Source organism: Elephas maximus, chromosome 6 (genome assembly GCF_024166365.1).
Source record: "Elephas maximus indicus isolate mEleMax1 chromosome 6, mEleMax1 primary haplotype, whole genome shotgun sequence".
In the NCBI taxonomy this organism is placed as follows: Eukaryota; Metazoa; Chordata; class Mammalia; order Proboscidea; family Elephantidae; genus Elephas; species Elephas maximus.
Window position 1 is genome coordinate 98,400,559 of NC_064824.1, and position 9,223 is coordinate 98,409,781.

A 9,223-nucleotide genomic window follows, 5' to 3' on the forward strand; every position below is an offset into this window, starting at 1 on the left:
AAAGCAAAATTTTAGAAATTACTACTTGTTTGGGTTCATTTAACAAAGGCCGCCTTGCTTCTCAAGCCGTGATGTGTTGGAGGCATGAGTTTTTGTTTCTATAGCAACATACATAAAGTCCAGAAGGATAGAGATGGTTTTTAATTTTTGAGTGAGCAATTTTTTGAGAAGCTGATGAAAGATATATAGACCCTCACCCCAGAAAAATGCACATTTTCATTTTTTGCATAGTTCAGAGGTTCACAGATCCTCCAAAGCTCAACCATAAACCCAGGTTAAAAATTCCCTAAAATAAATTTAGCAGTGATTAGAGATGGTTTAAAGGTTTCCTTTGAGCTCATCTTTATTTTCTATTTTTTCCAAGATGAAAACAAATTATTTGTGTTAAAATATATAAATGTCTTTAATACCATGTTTTAGGTACACTTAAGGGATCTTGTAAAATAAATTGTCATGAACTTGTCAAAGACTGACAGACTAAATTAGAAATGGCTGTAATACAAGGCACCCCTCAGTTTTCCCATCTGTACAATGGATTAATTAATATTAATCAGTCATTGCGTTGTATAGATTAATACTTGCAAAGTGCTAATAATTTTGTAATTTCTCTATGCTCCCTCTGGGCAGCCTGTTTTCTGCATTGTAGTTTTCTTCCCTGGTCTTGAAGTAGATATAATGCCACAGCTGTTTTGTCAGCTATTCTGTTTTCTGTGAAGGAACACCTGCTTAGAATATACCTAAGGAGTTATTTCTTTGTTTTTTGATAATTAAAGCACTGCTATGGTGATGGCTGACATCTAGATTCACTTTTAAAGACTTCACTGTGTTTTTCTGGCTCCTGGGAGATTCATGAAGTACAATGCATCAGATGGAAATGTGGTGATATGCTTCATTTTGCAACAGCAATTTTACTCTTGCTTTGTTATTTCCCCACTGCAATGAGTGAGAGCTGCCACTCTGTTGCTGCTAAGAGATTAGGGGAGCCGAATGAGCCCCAGAAATTTAATATGCCATATAATGCCTGATTTATTATGAGTCTGGCATTGACTTGAATTGATAAATTCACTTGGGACTGCTCTGTAGAATCAATATCCAGGAACTGAAATTTTTTTGTAAGCTGGTTCTGAAATAATTTCTTTTGAGGAACATGAAAGCCAAAGGTCTCAATAGTAATAGAGAAAGGGGAACTTGCAAAAGTATTCCAAAATTATGTCTAGTTTCCTAAAAGCTATCTTCCTCAATCTTCACTCAGTTATAATAGCTCACTAAACTTTTCTGGGGTTTGCTTTCCAGCATTAGGTACCATTGGTTAAGGTGATTATAAATTACACCATTACCGTCTCTACCTGGATTTTCTTCTTGGCCTAAAACTGGCAAGCATTACTCACAGGTAACAATACTTCAAAGGAAAGAGTGTTTAGCAGTCATGGTTCACAGTTGTAAGCAAGAGAAGCCAATTTTGGCTGGGTGACCAGGAAAGAAGTTTATAAAAAGGAGATGGGGTTACTCAGAGAATTGTTAGGAGGATGGAAGAACAGGCATGGAACAAAGCTTCCAGGGACATGCTTCGAACTACCCCCAGAACTGGCCCAATGAGGAAATCACTGCCACTGCTTACTGCTGCCCCACCACACAATAAATGCAACTGGTGACACTTCTACTTCCCACCAATGCCCCTTCTGCACTAGGAATATGACCTTGCAAGCACTGCCATTCCCAAGTGCCAGGTGCCTTTACCAGCAAATTGGTTTCCAAGCAGAATCCTTCCTTCCTCAAGCTACTAACTTTTAAATCAAAGTCTCATACAGGTGTGCTGCATGTTGAAGCCTGGGTCACAGGTCTGTTGCCTCACTGTGAGAGAGTATGGAAATTCAGTTTTCTGGGTTTACCTTGGGGAAGCAGTACTTACATTGGCTGAAAATTCTCTAAACGTAGAAAATATGATCAAAACATCCTGGACAGCCAAAAACAGGGACCCAATAAACCAGGTACACTTGGGCTTACTTGTGCCTACTTACTAATCTGTAGTGCACAACTTCATATGGTTTCACCACATGTGAAATTGTGCACTGCAGATTAGTAAGTAAGCACAAGTAAGCCTGTGAGTACCTTGCTTACTATAAGCATACCTTGCTTACTGGTTAATCCACCATGGCCAGGAAGTAGGAAAATGTTTACTACAGATGAGAATTAATATTTGTTGAGAATATATGTTAAGTACTAGGTACTTTGAATATATTGCATAATTTAATTCTTACAGAATAGGCTATGTATTTGTGAGGATAGGTTATGTATTTGTGAGGATTAAATAATAATTATTATATTAAATAATATAATAGGAAAACTGATGCTCAGAGAAGTTGTTTTATTTTATTAGTAAAATGGAGAACATATAGGCTGTACTCCAGACTTTTTTCCTTCAGAGTTCTTTGTCTCATGACATAACTCTAATTTCCATTTCCCAACTTCTATTTCACATATAAACAGCAGTGTATCAAGTCATGAGGCACAGGGAATAATGGAAGCACCAACCTTGCGGGCAGGCAACAAAGGATGCATTTTCTAAAAAAAATTTAAAAACAATGATAAATGGTCCCCAAACCTTCTGTTGGCCCAGGACAGGAACCATTCCCGAAGACAACTCATCAGACACGGAAGGGACTGGACAATGGGTAGGAGAGAGATGCTGAGGAAGAGTGAGCTATTTGTATCAGGTGGACACTTGAGGCTGTGTTGGCATCTCCTGTCTGGAGGGGAGATGGGAGGGTAGAGAGGGTTAGAAACTGGCAAAACGGTCATGAAAGGAGAGACTGGAAGGGCTGACTCATTAGGGGGAGAGTAAGTGGGAGTATGGAGTAAGGTGTATATAAGCTTATATGTGACAGGCTGACTTGATTTGTAAACTTTCACTTAAAGCACAATAAAAATTATTAAAAATAATAATAATAATAACAAAACATAAAAATGTCTGCTTTTATTATCATCAGGCAACAGACATTCTAAACAAAGTCAGTAATGCAATATTCCTTCCTGCTGAGGTAAACTGTTCCCCACTCCTTAGTATGCCAGGAGCCCCCAACTTAATTTTTAAAAAAGTTTTGTTTAAGAGAAGGCTGTTTAGAACTTGTAAATAGGAGTGCCACTAACAGTCTTATTTTCCCAGAATGGACCGCATGATTTAACTAAATGTTAAAGAAAAAGTATCTATCTTTAACATTATTTCTAAGAAAAGATTAACTCTAATTTTCATTTTACAAGCACATTTCTCCCAACTTTGGCAGCGTGAGCAGGAGTTCTTTTGGCTTCTTGCGGTATCAGAGCCTCCGGTGATAAGGAAGACAGAACTTCCTTGGAGAGTTCCTTTGGCAAGGGAGTTGCTGGCAATGAGAAGAGATGGGTCCCAGTAATTTGTACAGCAGAACAGAAAGAGGTACCTCTTTAAATTGCATGATAAAGTAACTGTTTAGGTGAATCCCCAAGTGGAGAATTTGACACCTTGAAGAATTACTTACCCCATCACTAAATTATACATTGCATCCATTTATTCAAATGTTAAAAATTAGAGAACAGGTAGATACTTTTTTTAGTGAGATTGAAATATTACAGATACTAAATTTTACCTTTATAGCTTCACTGCAGGTTAAGTAAATGACATCATTGCCATTCTGTTTTTTTTTAATAGAAATCTATTGTCTGGCAAGATTAACTGACTTATACATCTAGCAGAGCTCAGTGTTGCATCAACTGAAAAACTTATGTTGCACATATACACAAAAAGTGACTGAAGGAAAAGCAGAAGTGCCTAAGTGGCATATCTTACCAGAAATCGCTGACCACTGCCCAATAAATTATGAAATACAACATCTTTAAAAATGCCTATATTTTATTATGTCAAAACATTATCAGGCCTTCTAAGCCACAATTTTCCTGTTAGTTTACACAATGTTCAAGATAAATACCACTTGTTAGAAACAAAAACAAAACAAATATTGAGCAAAAGAACCAATAGTGAATATATTTTAAAAATTAGAGAAGTTGGTATCAGGGTAATGGTGGTCCCACAGAATGAGCTAGGAAGTATTCCTTTCTCTTCAATTTTCTGCAAGAGTTTCTGTAGAATGGGTATTATTTCTCCCTTACATGTTTGGTCAAATTCACCAGTGAGGCCATCTGGGCCTGGAGTTTTTTTGTGGAAAGAATTTTAACTACAAATAAATTCCTTCAATAGATGTAGGGCTATTCAGATTATACATTTCTTCTTGAGCGACATTTAGTAGTTTGTCTCTCAAGGAATTTGTTCGTTTCATCTGAATTGTCCAATTTATTGACATACAGGTGTTCATAACAGTCCCTTTTAATATCTGTAGAATTTGTAGTTACGTCACCACTTTCATTCCTGATATTTGTGTTCTCTTTCATCGGTTTCAAAACCCTACTTTGCCGCAGTTCCCTCCCTCCTTGTTTCCAGCTCTGCTCCGCAGTCTTTGTAAACCAAGGCTTCTAACTCTGGTTTGTTGCTGGTACCAGATTTTGGTGCATGCGCAAACAAAAGGAATTGTATCCTTACCTGACTCTGGACTGAGCATCATAAGAAAGGAAGATATTCTCCAGCCCACAGTTCTACCTGACCCCCATTGGAAAGTGAGAAGTCCCATAATGCGATCTTCGTATGAAGAATGACTCAGTATCCAGATCTCCAAATTTGGGCATGTGAGGGCTCCGGGTGTAGAACTGCTCCATAAGGCTTTCAAGGCTATGACCTTTCAGAAGCAGATGGCCAGGCCTGTCTTCCAAGGTACCTCTGGGTGGGTTTGAACCGCCAACCTTTTGGTTAGTAGTTCAGAGTTTAACCATTTGTGCGACTCAGCCAATTCCAATTTATTATCCACGTAACTGTCAGAGTGATCCACCTAAGCATGATTGACAGGTTAGAATTTCTTTGCTTAAAATCTTAAACGACTTTCACATCCCTCAGGATAACAAACAATAAATGCCTTTGCAAGACTCAGAAATTTCTCAGGATATGACTCCTGCCTACCTCTCCAGCTTCATCCCTTACAGGTCTTTAACTTAAATACTATAGTGTAGCTATCCCAAACTACCTCCACTCCAAATGCATGATGCCCTCTTAGACCTTTCTATGCTATTGCTTATGCTATTAACTCAGCAGGCTAACTCTATTTACTCTCCTCTGATAAGTCTTCCTTTTTCCCAAATTCAAACTGCATTTAGTACTATACCCTGTGCTCCCCACAACAATACCCTTGGTTTGTCTCCATATTAGAACTTAAATTACAGAACAGTAATTGCTTTCTGATCTGGCTTTTCCTACTATAAGCTCTTTTAAGGCACTGGCTAAGTCTTTTGTCTTTGCAACCCAGCATTTAGTACGTGTCAGAGTACTCAATAATTTTTAAAAGAATGCCAGGTTCTCCATGAAATACAAGGTGCCAAGAAGGCAACAGTCAAGTAGTAAGGATAAATCAAGTTCTTATAACTAAAACACAAAGCATAAGACATGTGCCACAAAAAAGGTCCAAATGAAATGCTTTGGTTATTTTAAGGAGGGAGTACTCAGTTCCAGTTTTAGGGTGTGGTGGGGGTAGAGAACTGTAAAATCTTAATGAAGGAGATGGCATTTGAGACGGACTCTGAAAAAAGGAATTTCAATATTTGGAGACGGGGCAAGTATAAGGAACAGGTTAGGTCACAGTACCTGATATAGTAAAGCAGAGGGTATAATACAAGTTCATAGAGTAGTCCCACGGAGCAAATAAGAAAGTACTGGAAAAAGATGGAAAAGTAGGTTTGGCTTTAAATGCTGGCAAAGGAGTCAGTACTAACTTTGAAAGGCAACTGGAGTCACTGAAGGCTTTTGAGCTAGGAAAGACAGGTAACAAGATTAGAACTATAGTGTACTTGAAAGTAGTAACTGGCAAAAGACAGACTCTTAGAGCAATAGTAGACTAAAAAAAAAAAAAAAAAAAAGACTAGTGTGGGTAAAAAGGAACAAGGTCTTCTTTGACAGTATAATATAGTCAGGTAGTAAGACCTGGGTTCAAATACTGGCTCTGTCACTTATTAGCCATATGATCTTCAACATGTTAATTAATCTTACTAAGCCTGAATTTCCACATTTATTTCAAAAGACTGCTGTGATTAAATTTATGTAAAGAGATTAGAACAGTGCTTGGCATATACCAAGCGCTTGAATTAATCATCGATATTTCAGCTGCACTGAAAAGATACATTTCAAGTCAGCATAAGCTAATAATGGAAATTTTTAAAAGGCTACTGAGGTAATTACCAGAAACAAAAGCAGATCAGGGCTTCAGGGACTTAAGAACTAGGATTTGATTAATCTTATTTTCATTCTCTGGTAAGTACACAGGTTTTCTCGACATGTCAAAAATAATGACCCCCCTCCCCCAAGTCTAACCAACATGTGTTCAAATTCTGTAACGTATACTGTAATTGATAACCCTGAGGCTGGTGGTGGTGTGCAGAATGTGGGGTACAGGGTCAAGTAGGAAATTGTTATTAGTCTTAAAAAATGGTAACCTATGTTGTGTGATTGCAGAAACTGGCCAAACTCTTCCCTGCAGTAACTTGTTAGTGTTAGATGTCATCGAATCAATTTTCACTCATAGTGACCCTACATGACAGAGTAGAACTGGATTTTCGAGGCTGTAATCTTTATGGGAGAAGATTGCCAGGTCTTTTCTCCCTTGGAGCCACTGGGTGGGTTCAAACCACCAACCTTTCAGTTAGCAAGAGAGTGCTTCGTGTACAGCCAGGATTCCTAATTTTTAGGGAGTTGGGGGGAACCTGATTAATTGAAATAAAGTCAACATTTCCCAGCCTTACTTGTGGTTGGATGTGGCCAAATGTCTAAATTGTAGACAATGAGATGAAAGTAGAACTGCCATGTGCAACTTCTGAAAATTACCTTTAAAGGGAGAGGTGAAGTAACTTAGAAGATGAAAAATAGGCATAATTAAATTTTTTAAATTAAACTTAAACACAGCGATCCCATATACTCTTTACACAGTTTACCCTACTGGTAGCATCTTGTAGAACTATAGTAATTTTCTTTGTTCCGAAGTCTACTTTACCATTTATTAATGTATCCACTTCTGCTTTCCTTGGTATAATGTTTGCATGATATATCTTTTTCCATCCTTTTTTTTTTATATTCCACCTTCCTATATCATTATATTTGAAGTGACTTGTTGATAGACAGCACATAGCTGGGTTATGTTTTTTAATCACCTATGCCAATCTCTCCCTACACATCTGTCAGTTTGTCATACTGTGGTGGCTTGTATGTTGCTGTGATGCTGGAAGCTATGCCACCAGTATTTTAAATAGCAGCAGCGTCACCCATCATGGACAGGTTTTGAGTGAGCTTCCAGACTAAGACAGATTAGGAAGAAGGACCTGGTGGTCTTCTTCTGAAAAGCAAAATAGCCAGTGAAAACCATAGGAATAGCAGCAGAACACTGTGTGACGAAGTACTGGAAGATGAGCCCTTCAGGTTGGAAGGCACTCAAATACGACTAGGGAAAAGCTGCTGCCTCAAAGTAAAGTTGGCCTTAATGACATAGATGGAGTCAAGCTTTCGAGACCTTCTTTGCTGGTGTGGCACAACTCAAAATGAGAAGATACAGCTGCAAACATCTGTTAATAATCAGAACACAGAATGTACAAAGTATGAATCTAGGAAAATTGGAAGTCATCAAAAATGAAAGGGAATGCATAAACATCAATATTCTAGGCATTACTGAGCTGAAATGGACTAGTATTGGCCATTTTGAATCGATCATATAGTATACTACACCAGGAATGACAAATTGAAGAGGAATGCCATCATGTCCCTCTTCAAGATCTGTCCTGAACATTTCAAGATCTATCCTGAAATACAACACTGTCAGTGAGAGGATAACATCTGTACATCTACAAGGAAGACCAGTTAATACGACTATTACTCAAATTTACACACAAGCCACTAATGCCAAAGATGAGGAAGTTGAAGATTTTTATGAACTTTTGCAGTCTGAAATTCATCAAACATGCGATTAAGATGCATTGATAATCACTCGTGTTTGGAATGTGAAAGCTGGAAACAAAGAAGGATTGGTAGTTGGAAAATATGGCCTTGGTAACAGAAACAATGCCGGAGGTCACATAACAAATTTTGCAAGACGAAGGACGTCTTCATTGCAAATGCCTTTTTTTAAACCAATATAAACAGTGACTGTACACATGGACCTTGCCAGATGGAATACACAGGAATCAAATTAACTGCATTTGTGGAAAGAGATGATGGAAAAGCTCAATATCACCAGTCAGAACAAGGCCAGGAGCCAGCTGCAGAACAGACCATCAATTGCTCATATACAAGTTCAAATTGAAGCTGAAGAAAATTAGAACCAGTCCACAAGAGCCAACATATGACTTTGAGTATATTCCACTGAATTTAGACACCATCTTGAGAATAGACTTGACTCATTAACTACTAATAACTGAAGACTAGACAAGTTGTGGAATGACATCAAGGACATCATACATGAAGAAAGCAAGAGGTCATGAAAAACACACAAAATAAAGAAAAAACCAAAATGGAAGTCAGGAGACTCTGAAAGTTGCTCTTGAATGTAGAGTAGCTAAAGCAAGTGGAAGAAATGACGAGGTAAAAGAGCTGAACAGAAGATTTCAAAGAGCAGCTTGAGAAGACAAAGTATTATAATGAAATGAGCAAAACCTAGAGTTAGAAAACCAACAGGGAAGAACACGTTTGGAATTTCTCAAGCTGAAAGAACTGAAGAGAAAATTCAAGCCTCAAATCGCAATACTGAAGGATTCCACAGGGAAAATATTAATCAATGCAGAAAACATCAAACAACGATGTAAGGAATGCACAGTCACTTTACCAAAAAGAACTGGCTGATGTTCAGCCATTTCAGGAGGTAGCATATTATCAAGAACCGATGGTACTGAAGGAAGAAGTCCAAGCTGCACTGAAGGCACTGGTGAAAAATGGGGCTCCAGGAATTTTGTGAATACAAAATGAGATGTTTCAGCAAACTGATGCAGTACTGGAAGCACTCATTCGTCTATGCCAAGAAATTCGGAAAACAGCTACCTGGCCAAACGACTAGAAGAGATCCTTATTTGTGAGCATTTCAGAGAAAGGTGATCCAAAGAGAATGTGGAAAATATC